Here is a 19230-nt window from a genome sequence, read left to right on the forward strand (position 1 = left end):
GTCCAGTTCTGATATCAACCCAAAATTTGTAACTTTGTAAGACTATTTCAGAACTTGCAATACACAAGGTACAAAAGTACTCCAGCCTTTGAATGGTTTCACTTTTCTGTATGAGAGAAGGGCACCTCCCCATGCTGCCCTCAGAGCTGCTATTGTCGCTGGTGGTTAATATGCAACTGTAATGTCCACAGAAAGTCTAGGTTTCCACAATTATTTCTGTACCTTGACAATGTCTTTTCCAAGAGTGGCAAGGGAGGGGCAGGAAAGGAGAGATTTCCTTTGTATTCCATTAAAAGAGCTAAGCAAACTAACTGTAAGCCACAGAATATTGATCTGACCTTCACTTAAGTCAAATGCTACATAAAATCTGCTGTAAATATATAGAACAATTGCTGCATAATTCTATCCTCCTTTTTCCTACTGAACTGTAAAACAGAAGTACATTGAACACCTCAGATGATTTAAGGAGTTTGCGCACAAAAATGTTTTGTTCCTGCTGTCTGGTTGTGCACGTTCAGGACCTCACTGTGCTCTGCATGCAGGCTCAGCATAAGCAGAGTGCTCTTACTGTTATGTCCATAATTCTTGTTCATACTGTTCTTTCCTCACCTGTACTTGCAGTTTCACATATTGGGTATTGCCCTTTGTTAAGGGGCTGAGTTTTATCCCAGTTTATTTTGAGTTAATTTAGGATTCAGTAAGATGTTTGTGTAGCTCCAATACAGCTGAATCCTTGGGGAATTATCATCCGTGACTTTTGTTGTCATTGTTACTCACCTGTCTTTGATTAAATCTAGTTCTTCACAGCTAGGATTTATAAACCAAAATATGTTTACACCTTACTGATCATCTTCTTTTTGTCTATCACTGGTAATTACATCAGGTAATATTTGCACTTTTATGAGATTTTGTGTAACCCCCCCCTAATTAGTTCTCCCCCCAGTTGAGACTGGCCACTTTATGCTTTCATTTTCCATCCTTTACCTAGTTTATATTCCAGAAGAGCTGTGTCCCTGTGAAAAGTCAATTATGTCAATGGAGAAAATAAGTCAAAAGTTGGGCAACAAAGAGGAAAGATGCAAGCTGCATCTCGTTTCTAGAGGTGTGGCATGATGTAATGAGCCAAATAGGTTTGTTCCTTACCTAGACCCCAGCACACTGGGGCAGTGTAGGGAGCCAGAATTTATTAGTACTGCTGCTTCCTGAATGGCTCGTTATCAAAGAATAAATAAGTTAATGTTTGACTTTGAGGATGAAGCATTACTTTTCAGGAAGAGCTGAAACCTATTAGTAAAAGCCTCTGGTATGGCCTTTATTATATCGGGAGCCCAGTCCCCAGGGAGACAGAGTGCCTGAGTGCCAGGCTTAGCTCAGGCCGATGCCGTGGGCAAAACTCCCTTACCAAGCTAAGTAGTGATAGTGATTGCAAGCTCTTTAAGATTTCAGCCCTTGCTTGCAAGGTAAGTTCACCCAGGTTGAGGCTGCAGCAGACGGAGAGAGAGAAGGAGAGGCTCGGAGGTTCCGCAGTGGTGATTTTATTGAGGAGATCTGCGAAGGAGTCCTGGGTCAGCTCTTCTACAGAATGGGCTAAGATATGCCCCTTTTATAGGGTTCAGAGGGATCCAGATTTGACCAATAGTAAGGGTTAGAGTAACATAGCCTATAGGGTTACAGGGATAGGCTTTAGGGCAGGGGTCAGGGAGACAGGGACTAAAATTGCTGTCTCAGCATTCCTATTATTCAGTTCTCCATGGGGCTTTCCCTATGTCCAGGGAGTTTGCTACAGAAACCGATCAGGAATTGAACACAACAGTCTGTAGGGAAATGTACACTGGCATTATTTTGCATCAGAATGGCATGTTGTCTGCTTCATTACTTGTGATTTGTGTGAGTTGACAAGGACAGCTGATGTTTAGAGGTGATCAGTGGCTAAGGCAGCTTCCTGGGAAAAAAGCCCTACCGATAACCAAAGCAGCTGTGGGTTTTGATAGCCCAGCAAAGGGAAGAGGAGCCAGGGCTGCAGCTCCCACGATGCTTCAACTTGATTCCATTTTAACAATCAGCCATGATCACTTAAAAAGCCTTCACTAGGAAGGTTGTGCTGGCTTCATGCCTGTGATAGGTGCAGTCACTAAAGCTCTACTGTGGTAGTGGGCACATTGGAGTGCCATGGGGGTAGTGCAGGTGGAGCCGCTGTCTGCAGGGGCGCTGCTCTTTGGGTGTTGTCCTCCCCTATCTCTGAGACAGGCATGTGACAGTCTGTTCTGAAGCAGTGGATTTCCATTCCTTTGCCTTGGAGGCAAGGCCTGTGGTTGGATAACTATCATTTTGGTCCCCTGGCTAGAAGGCTGGTGGATTGCCCTTGGCACTGTAATTAAACTAACTTCTTGGTGGGGCTTTCTTGGTGTTCATCGTGTCTGGCACAGTTTTTGAAAGCAAGTACAAAACACTTTGTCTAAGTGGGAATTAAGCTCCTGCGTTGATTCTACCACATCACTTCAGAAGATAAAGACCTGAAGTACAGTTTATCTCAAGAAGGAGGAAACTTTTGAAGGGCCATGATTTCACCTGCAAGATTCCATTTGTTCTCAGGTGAAAGGGTAGAGAAGCTGTGAGGGGTCCTGGCCCAGTAGTTGGAAAGCTAAGTCTCGGCTTTCAAGACCTTGTGAAGAACACATGTTTCTTAGGGTGGCTGAAGTGCACGGAGGGTTACTGAGTTCTGTTAAATTCAAGCAAGTGGGATAGAGATGAAGAGTAGCATACAGGCCCTTTAAGAATAAATTGGCAAAAGAAGAGCTCAGTGTTTAAATTTAGTGCAGATGAAGAGGGAAAAAATTCCCTATAGCATCTGGTTTGTATTACTGCTCTCTGCCTCAGTAGAGGGTGTGTTTACAGTGAAGCTCTCTGGTGCATAACGAGGGGGGGGCTCAAACTGTTTGTTTCTGGGGAGCTCTGACCTGAGGTTTGCCTTGCAGCCATCTCCAAGTGCTCCCTCTGGCCTCTTTAACTAATCCCATCTCGGCTGTTGAGCAGAGCGGAGGGGTGCCCTGTTGGGGGGTTGAGGTGTCTGAGCACAGCACTCCAGCTTTTAGAGTTCTCTAATACTGCTTCTTATTGTGGATTCTTCCCATTCTGCTCAGCCTAGAAATGGAAGCAAGCATAGAAACCCTTATAAGGAGCTTAGGCAGACATATTACCAGTGGCTACAAAGACTAGAACTGCTGATGTGTCTGTGCTCCAGCTGTTTTAATGCTTTGAACAGAGCTGGTCACTTTGGGTTTTTCTAAATGCAAGTTTGAAGCTCAGTGTGGGAGGTGGAAAGAGCAGAAGGATGGCTGGATTTTAGTTGTGGTGGAATTTCTATTTTGTGTGTATGTGTTTTGTTTATTAAAATGTGGTTTGTGGTTTCTGAGCAGTTTCTACAGAGCCTAGTGCCAAAAGGAAACCTGAACTAGTAGCAGTAGTGGGGTGAGCTGCTCATCAGAATGTAGCACAGCTTTACAGAGACCTGTGGATGCAACCTGTGTAAATGCTCACCTCCACCAGTAGCTTGCACATCCTGCAGTGTATCTCCCTAAGGACTGACTGCGCCTGTGGTCATGAATGCTGTAAATGTACAGCTGGACTCACAGTGAGCTCCTGTGCTCTGTTTGACAGGGAGGTTAAAAATTAATTTGTTTTACATATCACCTGATAATATATCTCGTCTTGCAGGATTTCATTATGTTCAAGGCTAAAATACAATTTTTTTTTAGGTGGAAATATAATTCCTTGCTCACAGAGCCAGTGATCATTTCAGTGTCTGCTGTTTGAAACTTTTGGGAATAAATGCTATATGCTTCCAGGAAAAAGGAAGAGAAATGGAAAATTCTATATTTATGTTCATGTATAGTAAAGATTTTTCATATGGTCATTCTCTCCAGCTGCTGCTGGACCAAAGCCTGTTGCCACCTCTGCCAGACTGAGGTTAACACTTGGAACACAACCCTCTTTACTCAGCTATTTTTGCAATTTCTCTCATGCAAGAATACGTAAAACTAGACCCCCATCTCCCCTTTTTCTTCCTCCTGTTCCAGAATGAGTCAGTAACAGTTACCATCTTTCAATTTTCATCACCTCTTCTTTTTAAACAGTAGCAGAAGCAAATAATAATTAATCTTTGCCTGACCCTATTCAAACTGGTCACCTCAGCTATTCATCATCCATCTCCCTACAGGTGAGTTGAAATTTAAACCCTACCATTGCCTCTCTGCCCTTCTCTTTCGGCAAACCACCCTCTTGTGGGCTGCCACGTTCACTTCCAGTGGCTGTCCTCCTAGAGACAGCCTGCTGTCACTGCATTGAGGAACTGCATGGTTGGTGGCAAAACGGGCAGCACTGTGTGTGTGTCCTGTGCCTTGACAGTGCTTTGGGGAATGCTGGTATGTAAGGGGTCCATCAGCAATTCCTCAGTTGTATCTGTGAGGTGGTTTCCAAGGGGAATTACATCTTCCGTTATGGGCACCCCTTAGACCTCTGTAAAGTACCATCCTGCTGGGTAGCTTATTGTGGACAGTGCCTTTAAACAAGTTCCTGCAGAACTCCCACTTTCTTTCCACAATAAAGGGGGAGCATAATGCATCTGAACTACAGTTCCCAAAAGATACCACAATTCCACTGCTAGAGCAAAATTCTGCAACTTGTAGCAAAATATTTTTATTATATCCACCCTTGCTGTAAACAGACACTTTTCTGTAGAGCAGAAAAAAGGCCAAATTGTCAGAGCTATGCTGAAACTGGCTTTTCTAAAGATGGGGAATTTGCAGCCATCATTTGGGAACACTCACAATTTAGGAAGCAAGTGTATGGGAGTATGATTAGGGTTGAAATGGAGCTACAGTAAGGAAGTGAAAATACTAACAAATAATGTAAAGTTGCCTGTAAAAATTTAACTTTGATTCTGTTGGAATTTTACTCTTCTTCTATCTTTGCTCTTTTCTAAGATATTTACATTAATACACAGTAACTTGGGACATTTGTCAGGGCAAATAAGAATTATTCCAATCCTCTTTTTTCCAGCCTAAAGCTGGTTTAAGAAAAAAAAAGGCTATCTAGTGCTTTTTATTAGAAATTGCTAGCACACCATAAAGGTGTATATTCATTTTCCTTGGTAAAAATATATTATTTTTCTTCTCTCTTTCAGTCCTCTTGTCCATCTGAAGGCTTCTCTTAGTGAGGGAAAACATTGGAGATTTTCCTTCTGTTCCTTAACTGAGCTAACATTTTCATACCCAGAATGATGCCTCTTCTGGTCTGATGTAGAATGCACCTTTTATACCAATGGCCTTTCCTATAAATGGAAAGGCTTTGGATATGTGTGGAGCACAGGAAGTAAAAAAACCCTGCATAGTTCTGGCACTCACCATCCAGTTTACATCATATGTCCTCTCTTGTGGTGAGCTCTCTGACCTCATCTCCTAGAAATGGGAAAATGCAAGAATTTGACTGTGTCTGTGGCTAGTGCTTAAATCACAGCCTGTCCTCAGCCATTGGAGTTGCCACAGATTCAGCTTCTGAGTTCAAATGTTTCATGTGCTTTCCTGGCTGCCCTGTGTGCCAATTTCCCTAGCCAGACACAGTAGAGTGGTGTTAGTAATACAGGTTACATTTGGGCTTGTCACATCTTTTCAGGGGGTGACTGTGGAGCAGAGCATGACTTTAACAGAAGGCAGTCCTGGGCTGGTCCCCAAGTCCTCACCAGTCAATGGCAATGTCTGTTTGGCCAGGACATCGATGCTGGGATTTGTGTCCCCATGTCCCTTTGTTCTCTGTCTCTCAGAGAGCATAGTTTGAAGCCTCCAGCATTTTGACATGGGAAAATAAAAAGAGAGTAAACATTTCCTGATGGGCTGAACTGGCTGGTTAGCAGTGTTTTCCTCCCAGTTCCTCCTGCAGCGTATTTCCTGCTATGTTCCCTTAGGCTTTCCTGTCATCAGGATGGTGGAAATCTTGCTGCTAGGTTAAAAAGAGATCAATTTTTCCCCAATAATATCTGGTGAAGTGTTCTGCATGACTGCTTTTAAATAACGCAGCAGCTCCTTACGGCTCCTTTGGACGCGGTCAGAGTCGTCAGACTTCTTCTGTCATTCTGCCACTCTCCCCCACACTGCAGGGCCGGGACCCAACTCCCAGCAGTCAGTGGAAACATTCTCCTTGGTAGCCTTTGGATTAAGTCCAGAAAGTTTGCTGCCTTTCCCAGGCTTTACCTAGGGCAGCTGTTCTAACAAGCTCAACACTCTCCCGAAGTATTGCAGATCCCTGATGCATGCGTCTTTAAGTCTTGCTTCCTTTTTTCCTTTTTGTAAAAGTTTTGGAAAATTAGACTATAAACCTGTAGCACAACCTTTTAAAATAGCAAACAGTACTAACAGATATTAGCTCAGAGCTACTGTGCTCCTAAGAACTGGAACTGCCTTTGCTAATGGTTCCTGTTGAATAAAAGATCAAAGAAAGAAGACAAAAATACCCAACAAACTGAAATGTTTCTCTTTTGGTTTTAGTCCTTGGTATCAGTCCCACATCTGACTTCATTTAGACAGTGTTTCTTGCTTTGATAAACTACATAAACGGTCTCAAGACAATATAATTAAAATAAAAATAGATAAAAATACAAGGTTTTGCTCATGAGATCAAGATACTCTTTAAAGATTGCATCCCCTTAAAGTTAAGTATATTGTCCCTAGACTCCCAGCCTGAATTTTTGGTGGCTGTGGGCAGGGCCAAGGAGCGTGAGTTTGGAGCAAAGACAGCAAATTGGAGGACGCACGGGAGAGTGCTATGCTGTCCTCAGCCAGATGTTGTGTTGGGTGAGCCAGCATTGCCTCCATCTCTCTTAATGCAATTGCTGGTCTCTTGGGATGTCTGAAACATTGAACCACAGCAGTCTGGAATAAAACTCCTGCTGTAATTATGCCCTATCATCATTTTTAATCTTCAGCTGTCCTTTTTTTCTTACTTTAAGATCTACATCCTGGTCTGAATGCAACATGTTGGGAAGATGTGAACTCCCCTTCTTTGCTTTGTTGTACTACTCAGCCTCAGTTCCCATGTTTGCTGGGTCCCAGTCTTTGTGGGGGACTGTGCCCTAGGTGTCTGTTACAGCTCCTGTGTTGGATAGTCATTGCTAAGCTGTGCTGTACCACCACCAGTGTTTCTGGTACCTTGGCTTAGATGCTCTACACTGCTTTTCACTGTGCTGTCCAAGTGTACTCACAGACTTGGCACAGATTGCTCAAAGCACACCTCAGTACCAGTCACGACTATATTTACTGCATGAAGATAGGAGATCCTATCACTTGTGGTGTGTGTGGTGGTAAGTCAGTGCTAGAAGCTTGCAGTGGCATGCAGGTGCCTTGAGGCCCATGAAGATGCTCACTAATTAGACTCCTCCTGGGCTGTGATGGTCCCTGAGAAATAACTTGTTATTCAGTGCTATTGTAGAGAGCTTAAATCCTGTTGTAGTCTACTCTTAGATGACATATTCATGTCTAAGCACAGAATATGTCTTAAGATTCCAGAAAAGACCATGTTCATAATCTCACCACCCATAGTAGCTTTCGTGCTTTTGGTATCCAAGTAAAAGAAAGTGACATTGCAATTCAATTTTAAATATGGCCATTACCTTAATAAATACTTGTCCCTACAACCACAAGACATGGAGACACTGATCTATCTATATAATTTTTTTGTTATTAGTGGTTTCATTTAAACTAGATGAAAAAACTGTTGAACCTACAACTGTGCAAATATGTGAGGCCACCTATGAGTTAAAGCCTGGGAGGCAAAATTCCTGTGGTCAACTCCCAGCAATTCATTGAGGATTCTGATCATCCTGACACTGCTTGTCTGTGCACTGTTGAAGGCCTGCAGGTTCAGGAATGGACACACTGTGGAAAGCTTGTGCCACACTGAAGATTTACCTTCTCTTAATTCCTGAGAAAGTGTAGATCTCAGTCCCACCCCAATTGTCTGTGCTGGCTTTACAGAGGTAACAGCAGTAAAAGGTCTGTTTGTGCAGGTGAAAGGAGCACATCTGCTTGGGGACAGATGGAGGAGCAGTTGCACCTTCTCAGTCTCCCTGTTGCTCTGTGTTGCAGGAGGTGGAGGTGGGAGCAGGAAGGGATGCTCAGGTGGTCGCTTTTCAGGGTTGCCAAGGCTCAGTTCTGTATTTTGCACTTCAGGAGACATTTACTGCTCATGTGAGTTAGCAGTGAGACTTTTTTACAGTGCCTTCATGTAAACATGCAGTATCTTGCCTTCCCCCAGATAAGTTAAATCCTTTTATCCAACAATAGGTGTGACATTCCCTGCTCTGACCTGACATTTTATTTATTCCAGAATGGCTGATAAATCTCCATGCAGTTCTCACACAGACTCTGAATTATCTTATGTTTGAGTAATGGCAATTCTTTTTTTCTGACCTCCACGAAGCAATCCAATTACACTCACCCAAACAGCTGCAGCAGTAATTTTTGTCATCCATCACTTTTAAACATCCCCTTCAGTTCACGTCTCTTCAGTACCATCCCTTTCTTCACCTTATTAAATATGAGGTACCTATGTTTGTTTTAAGGCCCTATTTCAACCTCTGCTGTGAGATGTCAGCCTGCACTTGTATCAGCCCCTGATGCCAGCTGTCTGCTGATTGCATTTCCAATTGCTTTCTTGCTCTTGTTTGTGCTGCCTGACTTGCTAGGTGTGATCTGCTACAGACTGGCACACATACATTGTTTCCCTTAGGTTAGGCTGGCAGCACCAGCAGCGTGGACCAAAGCAGAGCAGAATGCACTGTGGCATGGATGTGGCTATTGAGAACAACCTGATGGCTCCAAGAATTGGAGAGGGTGGGGGATTCAGGCACAGGGGGCTGCAGTTCAGACACGTTTGTGTCACTTGTAGGGGCTGTGAACTGTTCCTTTTTCAGAGAGGATCAGTCTTTGTGGATCAAGTCTCTCTAGTCTACTATAGTCTTGATATAGAAAATGACAAGAGGTAGGCTGTGGGTGTGCTGAGACCACTGCCAAGCAGCCTGACTAACGCTGCCTACTTACTTCCACCCTCATCTCAAGTGTCACACTGAAGTGCTTTGGAGCACAGAGCAGCTTTTCACCCTGTGTGTGGTAGTTCCTAGCACAGTAAGATCCCTGTGCCTCTTCAGGGCCCTTACCTCTTTGGTAGCACATGTGAATCAGAGTCATCTTGACCCAGGAGCAACTTTCTTAATTTTGGAAAATCCTATTTCAGGTGAATGACCTTAACAATTGCAGACCTTGACTCTTCTAGAGCTGGGAATTACGCATTTTCACAGTTGCAAATGACTGTGAGAGCTCTGAATGTTGACAGCACATTGTGTCAGGGACAGTGATGATGGCTAAGGGGATAAATGTATCCAAAAATCTTACTTATTTTCTGTATGTTTTATCCAAGAGTAAGTGTTACTGGTGATGGTAGTGAAGCCCAAATACATAGAACATCTATGCCATGTAGCCTATCCTTTCTGATTCCTTGCTCTTTGACAGGGAGCTCTAAGGCTTCATGCCAAACACTGTTCTGGAGGCCCTTTCTTGCTTGAAATGCAGCTGTCGTTTCTTTTATCCAAAACATTTGCCATCATCCTTTAGAAAACCAGATTATTTGAAGATTTTTATGCTCTAGAGCTGCAGAGTCCCTAAACTTTTGCCAGTGCTTTGTGCTAGTTTTGCAACGTCCATGCAGAGCAGTGAGCAATACATTCAGTTGTTTCAATTAGTCAACCTGTTTACATAGCTCTGTATTTAAAAAACCTGGATAAATGAAGCTGTAACTTCCTCTTCCTCCCTTTCCCATCATCAGCAAAGTAAACAGCCAAGGAAGAGCCCCAGTGAAAACACCACCTGTAAATCCTCCCAGGAAGCTCTGGGCAGTCCCAGATGTCTCTGAACCTACACTGCAGAAGTGCTTTTAGCCAGATCAGCTCCTGCACTGCTGGGTCTCTGGACTTAGAATAAACTGCCAGGCCCCACACATATTCCTTCATGGCAGGAGCCAGACAAGTCTTCATTGGAGCAGTTGTGTTTGTGTCTGCCTGTGAATCCACCAGAGGGAAGGAGCTTCTCTGACCTGCTTCAGGTTAAAAAGAGGTCTTGTACCTTTGGCCCATGCTCTCAGATAGGCCAGAGCTGGAGCAGAGCTGCATGTCCTGCTTTGTGTTACAGTGCCAGGTGTTGTCTTTCCTCCCCCCAGCCTGTTCCTGGGACCAGGTGGGTAACAACTCACCTTCACCATGAGATCAGTACTGGATCTGAATAAACCTGGATGGTGACATATAAGGTGCAGGCTGCCATCAGGAATATAAGGCTGCTTGTGCAGGCTTTCATCCTGGTGTCTTGGCCCTATCCTGTGCTGAGCAGTTGGAGTTCCGCTTCCAGGAATCAAACAGTCTGGCTTTCAGTGGTTTGCTGCCACTTTTCAGTCTATAAATAGTTGCATCCTAGTGTGGTAAAGTGATTTCTTCCAGTGTATCTTGAAATGCTATAAAGCACGTGGGAAATTCAGCATATAAAATGCAGAGACAAGCTCTGTTTAATTTTTGTTACAAGAGAGCTTGGAGGCAAGTTGACATTTATGAGCTGATTTCATAGGAGAGAGGAGTATAATGAAGAGTCTTGCTAGTCTGAACTTCATGGTAAACTCTAAAAGACCTTACTTGTAGCCAGTTGATATCCTTGTATAGTTTTGGGGTTTTTTTCATTGTTTTTGCATGTTCAAAGGCTTCTAGTGTTTTCCTAGCTATTAGTGCTCTCTGGTAACTCAGGAATAAAGAGAGCTTATATTTTACTGGTTTGAAATACCAGCCAACTCATTGATTTGATGGTCAGTAGCTTTCAAATACCAGAAGCAGATTCTTCATGAAATGGTGCAGCTTTGTAGCAGAAGTGGAGTTAAAGGCTCCAGAGGCACAAATGTAGAGGAGAACAAATATTTACCCTGTGTTGGACAGGAAGTGTGCTGGATTGAGATTCCTGCCCTCGCCACTTTAGCCCGTTGTTAGCTAATAAAAGGGTGTGTTCTGGCTCCAAAGCAGTTAACACCATGCACTGGGAAACCAATGTGGAACAAACTTTGGGTTTTTCTTTTTTTGTCCTGTCTTCCAGGATATGAGAATTAAAAACTGTGCAAGACACTGACAACTGTATTCCACTGGGCAAAAATGAAAACTCCTGCCCTGAATTTACTTGGTGCTTCTTGCAAGTGATGTGCTGCTGATTCATTGCCAGTGTCCAAAAGGATGAATTGGCTGTAAGAAGAGTTTGTTTTCTCTATGCAGCAGCTCCTAGCTCCTCTGGACAAAGAGAGACTTCAGTGGAGAACTTCACACTGCCAGTGAGATCCAAGCTGGCTTATGCTGTTTCACTTAGGGATGGAGCTCTTACTGCTGTACTGTTGTTCTCATCACGAGCTGCAGACATGGATTTTGGAAAGTGACTAAAAAGTGACTGAGTTCTGTGTTTCTAAATTGCAGGGGCTGTGCCCTGGGGTTGATAAATGCAAGTAGACTTACAGTTTGCCTTTTCACCTTCAGTAAATCTTTATGCAGCCACCAGATGGTTCTTTAAGCAGATGCTGGTACTGCACAGTACAGTTTAATGATACCTCCCGTTTTCAGGGCATAGCACTTGAGAAAGTAGTGTGGGCTATATTTTGTCTTTCAGCTTAGAGCTCAGCAGCTGCAATTAAGCCAGAACAGTGCATTAGCACTGATGCTAGTAGTACTGAACTCCTTTTGTGGAGGTGGTGAAACTGTGCTGTGTCTGTAATGATTCCTTCTGAATATCTGTATAATTCCTTCAGCCCTTCTAAAAGGCCAACTCTATTGGAAGGCAAAGCTCTTCATTGTGCAGCCTACATCTCATTGAGCATCATACCTGTAATTCTTTAGAGGTCAGCTGCTGATAATGTAACTTGTCAACACAAACCAAACTCTTTGAACTACTCCTGTGTCCTGGAGACTGGGCTTGGAACATAAATACCAAAAGGGTTTATCAAATGCCTTTCTTCTTTTCAAAATTATAATGTGGCTTCCAGTGCAAAGCAGCATGTAGTGAAGGTATTTCAGGTTGGAAGATGAGGTTAGGGAGTATGGCAAATGGTGACTTTTCTCTTAATTCAGGTTCAAATAAAAGGTCCTTTGGGTGGCTCCCTATAGTTGTGATGAGGTTTGTGTAGAGGATCTGCAATTCCTAGGGCTCCCCTGAGGGGAGAGGACAACCATTTTTTAATATTTCTGGGTGTTGTAGCAGACATCCAAGCACACCAAGGAGTAATCCAAGAGGTGTAGTATACAGAAGTAGGGCTGTAGTAGGTCTGCACTTCCTCCATCACTATTTAAAACCAATAATATGTATGTGTATAAAGCTTCTGTCACATGCAGTACATGGGCAGAGAAAATATTCTATGGGCCGGTTGTATCTCATGAACAGCCTTTTAATGGCCAGCTTTCTTCACTAGGGTGGTTGGTGTGATCTGTTATGTCCAGCTGTAGCCTTTCTTGTGCCGGGGTGTTGACAGGATCTAGGATTTCTTTGTACTTATTGCCCAATTAAATGAGCACCTCCTTGTCAGCTTATATCACAGACTTGTGCAGGAAAAGAAGCTGCAACCAAGCCTGTCAATTGAGTCTGTGTTGAGTGTGGGGAGAGTGTTAAGCAGCCACCCACGAGACCCGAGCATTTCTTCCAAGTTCTTTAAGATGTGAAAGGAGGATTCAGAGCAGTAGCATTAGGAAAGGGAAAATCACATGAGACCCTGAGAGGTAATGCTAGTAAATGAGTTACTGCTGAATGAGGGGAAACTGGAACTGGGTTGTGGAGCTTTGTTTTTCATGGCCTCCCCAGCCTAATCTTTCCAGTTAGTAAGTTGATGACGAGCTGGTCTCTCTGTTCAAGTAGCAAGAGAGAGAGAGAGTTGTGGTGGCCATGGGCTAGCATCCTCCTTAACTGACACAGTATGTTCACCTTCCAGGCTACCAAGGTGGAAAGGATCCCATTATGGGGCAGCTGGACTGCTTTATTAGTAATCCTATTGCTTAAAAAAAGCTCTGTGTGCAGTTTTCTGCCTGCTATAATAAACTATTAAATGTTATTAGATTATTGCATCAGTCCTTGTTTCAGATAATTTAAATAAAATTCCTTTCAGCATGGACTTGGGTGTAAAAGTTGTTGCAAGAATTAGGTGCTTTGTCCCAGTAGTGCTGTAAGGAATGTGTAGTGTTGCAGTAAACAGGAACCACAGAGGGTTTGTGTCAGGCCAGGCAGGGAATCCAGCCCATCTGTGCATCAGAAGCCTGGGTGCACTGCTGACTGCATGAGTAGCAGAAGTGCAGCACTTGCATCTGGGTAAATTGATTTTGTTTTTCAGCCATGTATGAAATATTGTTTGAACATCCTGCTTTCTTTTCTGGTGGCTGGGAAGGGAGTCCTGCTGTCATTTCCCCTACAACACTAGAAGAAAGCCTGGGCTAGCACCCATAGCTTTCAGCCCACTCAAGACCTACCTTTGCAGAGCGTGTGTAGACAGCATCAAACTGTGCCACTAGATTGAGATTTGTGTGCTAGCAGCTCTATCCCGCTCTTAACAGGAGCCAAACCTTTGTGGACAAATCTCAACAGCAGAGCTGTGTTGAAGTACTTGATTAAAATTCATCCGCGGCATAAACACCAGGAATGAGGGTGCCCTGGTGGCTGTGAACACTGCTGCTCTTTGAGCACAGTGATGGTGATCTGGAGAGGCAGTGCTCCAGTGAATTCTTCTGCTAAAGCCAGACCTTTCTCCTGTCAGAAGAGAGGCAATGAGCCCTGCTCTGGCTCACTTACAGCTTCTCCAGGGCTGTTACACAAATATGGCAGTCTCTTGGCTGTGTCAGAAAGTTTACATTCACCCATGGAAAGCAGGGCTGTGTGGAAGGGTTATTTAGCAAGGGGAGAAGTAAAGAGCATCTGGAAAGGTCAGATAAAGCTGGAATGTCACTGTCACAGCCACAAAGAGATGAAACTGACCATTTATTTATTTTTTTAGTATCTGTCATTTATGTGGCTGTGGTAGCTTCGACATTTACACTGCTAAAATTGCTCAGCAGCCAAAGTGCCTTATGACTGCCTTCTTTCAGCAAAGAGCTCTCTAGAGTTGCTCCAAGTGGTATTGGTGCTGCTGCTTTTGGGGCAGAAACATTCTTTAAACTTTAAAATGTTCACTTACTGTCCTGCTTCCCTAGATTTCAGGGTTTTTGCCTGAGCCACTTTGGTACCAGAAAGGTATTCAGATTGGAAATAAGTGTGGAGGGGAAAAGTTATTGGCTTTCAGGAACAAAAGCAAATGTTGGGGAAGTGCAGAGAATACCAGAGAGTGCATGTGTATGCACAAGTGGTATAGGTAGGTTTGCAGTTGGCAGGGCTGAGGGACACCTGGAAGGATCTAGCTGAAGATGGTGTCTCATTAGAGTTTTGGTTGCAGGACTTGCTATCACCTGGCTGTTGTTTTAACTAGCTCGTGACTGTGAAAGGGTTAATACAGTGAAGAAGCAAGGACTTCTCATGTTTTGTCAAGAAAAAGGGTGTGCATGACTATTAAAATAGGTGTACCGGTAGCTTTTCAGAGGATACCCCAGCAGTAAATATGCTAAGGCAGCAGAACAGTTAATCATATTTGCTTGCTTTTAATATTTGTTATTCTTTTTGTTATCTGACAGGTTGGTAGAATACCGATGTGCTATTGTTCGTGCCGGACCCAGCAGCCAAATAGCAAGAATTGATCTTGTTGTCAGGGATCTTGCTGATTAGGCTGGGATGCCAAAAGAAAAAAAAAACAAACACAAACCCAAAAAGCTACAAATCATAGCTAGATGAGAGCAGGGATGAGAAATGCATCCATGTACATGCAAACACACGTGCTCCTTTGTCAGACATCTTCCATAGTGAACAGTAAACCGAGAGGCAGACCTGCAGGGGTATCCTGGCAATCTGTTGTGTCCAAAAATAAAATTGCAAGTACAATATATGGGAAGATGCAAGGGCCAAGAAACACAGCTCTGTTTGCACCTCTTGTGCAGTTACCACAGAAAATTTATGGTGTGAGGTTTCTGTGCTATTATTTAACAGTAAGTAGTTTTCCAGCTCTAAAACTTCCATAAACCTCAAGGTTAACAGACGATTTGTTTTCTTGTCTTTGGGACAGGGAGTTAGAAGTAAGCAGGAGAATAATCTCCAGACTCTGTGTCTGCAAACAGCAAGGAAGAACCTCTGCTGTTTCTGAGCAGCTTCCTGCCTGGCAGTGTATTTTTACCCTCTGAACTGGGTGCAAGTCACCTTACCACTACAAATGCAGGTGTGGTGGTTTTTTGTGGTTTTTTTCTTTACCTGGCTGCTCCCAGGGCCAGGCCTGCACCAGAAATGTGGCTGGCTGCTTTTGACAGCCCTTTCCACTTTTGAAAACTTGTTTGCTGGTGCCAGGCTGCACAGCAGGGCTTAGCTGCCACCTAGCCAATTGCCACTGGTAGCTGTGACTCAAGGCGTGGGGAGGAGCGGCTGTGCTGCCCAGAAGGTGGCTGGGGTGAGTGGGAGGTTTCAGTAGGTTTCCTAGAATAACAAAAAGGATCCTGTGCAGATGCATGAAGCCAAGTCAGTAAAAATGGCTCTAAACAAGACTGCCAGGATTGCAAGACTCAGCGGACAGCAAAAATTTCAGCTCTCCCTTCTCTTGCTTCCCTCTGCTTTTCTGATTTCTCCAGGCTTCTCCTATCTGTCAGATCTCTTTCCAGTTTACTCCTTTGAAGTAAGAAGGTGTTTTGCCCCTCTGCAGTATGTACAGCAAATGCAACATAAAGCTATTTTCTGAAGATTATGTTTTGATAGATTTTGCTCTGGGTTGATCTGTGGTGAATGGAGTTTGTGAGTCCCACTGCAGTTATTAAATGCATTCATAATCCTGCTTTCTTTTAAAATGGCCTAATGCATCCACACTGGGATGCTGGTTGTTGCTGTTCACATATGCTATTGTGCTGCTTATAGTGTTATGCTTGTTAGAATTCCTGTAGGACCTGAAGATGCTTTGAGAAAATGTCTGTGAATATGGGAACTGTCTCATGGAAACTGTCTGTGCTCCATCTATTCACCCTTCATGGTCTGAGTTCTTGAGAAGCTGAAGTGTCCATTCTGCCACTCATGGCTCATGGCAGTGTTCTGTGGGATTGTGTCACTCAGCTGTCTGAGGCCATGATGAGATGGAGATGGTTCCAGCTGGGAAGTTGGTGCTGGCTCTGGGACTTTGTTTCCTACCAAGTCCTAGGTGACTCTCGCAGCAATAAAAATACTCCCACTGATCTAGTTATCCTGCCAGGCTTTTTAATAAAGCAAAGTTTAGAAGATTTGTGGTTTGCATTTAACTTCATCTGTGTTTCTTGGAAGTGTAGAACTGGTGACTCTCTTCCACCCTCAGACTGTGCAGAGAGATACCCTATGGAGCTCTAGTGGAATTATGAGATGTCTGATCTGCTTTGGGCTGATGGAGAATAAAACTGAAATGACTTCAGAGAAGTCAGACAAGAACTAAAAGTGCAACCTTGTGGCCTGTGAGTTAGCTCTCAGGGTTCCTCCTCAAATCAACATGGGTTTTGTAATGTCACCCAGGTCCAGACACTAGCTCAAGGTATTTTGTCCAGATATGAGAAGGAGGTTCATGGGCATCCACAACTTTTCTGACAAAACTTACTCTCATACTTTGACATGTGATGATGATGATGTAGCATTTGAAAGCATCTCTGCTCTCATTGCCCTTTCTGGAAGAGTGAAGTAGCCTGGCTGCAAAAGGCAGCCAAATAAATTACCCTCTCTTCTTGTAATACAGCTCAAGCAGTAGAATGAAGAAAACAGCACCAAAAGGATGTACTTCAGGATACAGGGCCCTTTTCCAAGTAAAACCATTCTTATTCCAAAAAAAAAAAAAACAAAACCAACCCACCACCTCTTTTTTTTTCTCAGGGGATTAATAATAAAAAGCAATAAAAGGTGCATAATTACTTACTCTTCTTTTTTCCAAGCTTCCAAATCTGGAAGGAAACCAGGCCATTTTGAAAAAAGAGATCCCAGACTTTCATAATACATGCATCTGTCCAAAGGGCCATTGCCATAAAAGTATTTACAGCTGTGCTGTTACCCTGCTCCATTCCACAGTCCCAGTGGAGAACAAGGCCAGAGCACAGCAGTGGAAGGCTTGGCAGCTGTTGAGCAATGCTTTTTCCAAGGAAAGATTCTGCCACACTATTTGTGGTCTGGTGAACTCAAATGAGAGCAGGTTAGTAGTGAAAGCCCAGCTTTGAGACAATGAAGAACAATCCTGTTGTCATTTGGAGTAATCTTTCTTTTGAAATCCCATGCATGGTATAAGTAGTAAAGCCTTTCTCAATTTTTGCTGTGCTGTGATTCAGTATTTGATGAGTCCTTCCTTCTGTGGTTCCCCAGCAGCTTAAAATGGTGTGGCTGCTGAGGTCCACTCCACCCTCCTGCTTGGCCCTTGTGTGCCCAATTTTTTTTTTTTGTAGAGGCTTGTTAAAATTCTGCTGAACTGCCTCCATGTGCTACTGAGCAGAAGACCAGTCTTAAGAAAGTAAACAATTTTCTTTGCTGGGTCAGTGAGTTGAATTGGCTCCAGGACCACATCTGGGAGAGGGAGGGAAGACTTTCCTTGTGGTAGCACTGAACTTTTGGATACATTCATTTTTGAGTAACCTCAGACTTCTATTTAGAGAGTGATAGAGGGGTTATCAGGTTGTACAAAAGGAAGGGTTTACTTGGTCTGCTATTCAAACACTGGGAAACACATTCATTAGCACTTGAACAAATTTGTCTTCCTGGTTGCTACCATTTACTCTTCAAACAGTAGTTTTGTGTCAGACAGCTTCTGCACGTATTCAGCTCTTTGATTCACCTACCTAAGTCTATGCCACACAGAGGTGTCTGAAATGTTTTATATTTGCTCCTTGTGCTTTGATCATCAAACTTTTCTTTTCAGACTAGTTCATATGGTACTCTTTTGAGATAACTCCTGTCACATCTCTTGGAAGAGATGGTCTCTCTCCTGTCAGTGCCCCATATGCCCATTGTTCAGAGTGTAGTATATGGTAGAGATAATTCATGCTATTAATGTATAAAATATTGTAAAATCCAAGCTGTTTTTTTTCACCACTCCAGCCGGGAGCAGAGTCTTATTTTTATTCAATTAGTTCCCGGAGGACGTTAGGATGATATCAAGTTTGTTAACAAAGAATGGAACCTTCCTGGGCCATGATCACTGACTTCCCTGGAATGCCCGGGCCACTCCGGAGTGATCTGCGCCTCGAAGATTGTATCTACTACCGGCGCCTCCCTGTTACATGTGAATGCGGACTTCTCCGGTGTGCTCTGACAACGTCCAGACACCTGGAACCAGACCTCTGTCTAACCCTGCACATGTATGGCCCCAGTTCTGCATGTGAAGGAACACGGTCATCTCTACCTCAGGCAGAATAAACCGTATATAAGCTCTATAAGCTCGCTGCGAGAAGCAGTCGGGGTGAACTGAAGGGGAGACTCTGACATTTTGGCGGTCAGATCCAGGTTCACCCAGCGCCGATCCCGGGGCTGACGCAGCCTTGGCTGTGGTGGTTTTTTTCTCGAAATTCTGTTTCGCTGACAATTTAATATATCATTGCTAAATTTTTTTATAAATTTGGCTGCCGATTTGATAATTTATAACAGGAGCATGGATTTACAGATTGCAACCACAAAAAATTTGTTGTCATCTGTTGTGGTGAAATTAATTTCTCTCACATGAGAGATACTTTTGTCTTGACTAGTTGAGGTCAGAAGGTGCTTTCAAAAAAGGGTTTTGTTTAGCCTGCATAGTACTGGCTGTGTTGTACTTTGGACCTCAGTCTGTCCTGCACTTCAGACTAGGATTATTATTCCAGTGGTGGTGCATGATATCACTGATTACTGAGTGGCTGTGATTTTATTTTTGAGATGACTGCAATGGTGCCTCTGCCAGAGGCTCTCAAGTAGTGGGAGTTTGGGGCTGTGCTAGACAGTAGTGTCACTAAATAATGGTTACCTGTATCCTTTCTAGGACCTGCACTTCTGCTGAGATGGGTGATATTACCCTCATTCAGAAAGTATTTACTCCTCC

General features: G+C 43.6%; 1 protein-coding gene across 3 annotated transcripts in view; it reads left to right on the forward strand.

Moving 5' to 3' along the window:
- Window positions 1–19230, forward strand: part of ACTN1 (actinin alpha 1) — an 87613-nt gene that overhangs the window by 21837 nt on the left and 46546 nt on the right. The gene's annotated exons all lie outside the window — the stretch shown is intronic.

Source organism: Camarhynchus parvulus, chromosome 5, assembly GCF_901933205.1.
Source record: "Camarhynchus parvulus chromosome 5, STF_HiC, whole genome shotgun sequence".
NCBI classification, from domain to species: Eukaryota; Metazoa; Chordata; class Aves; order Passeriformes; family Thraupidae; genus Camarhynchus; species Camarhynchus parvulus.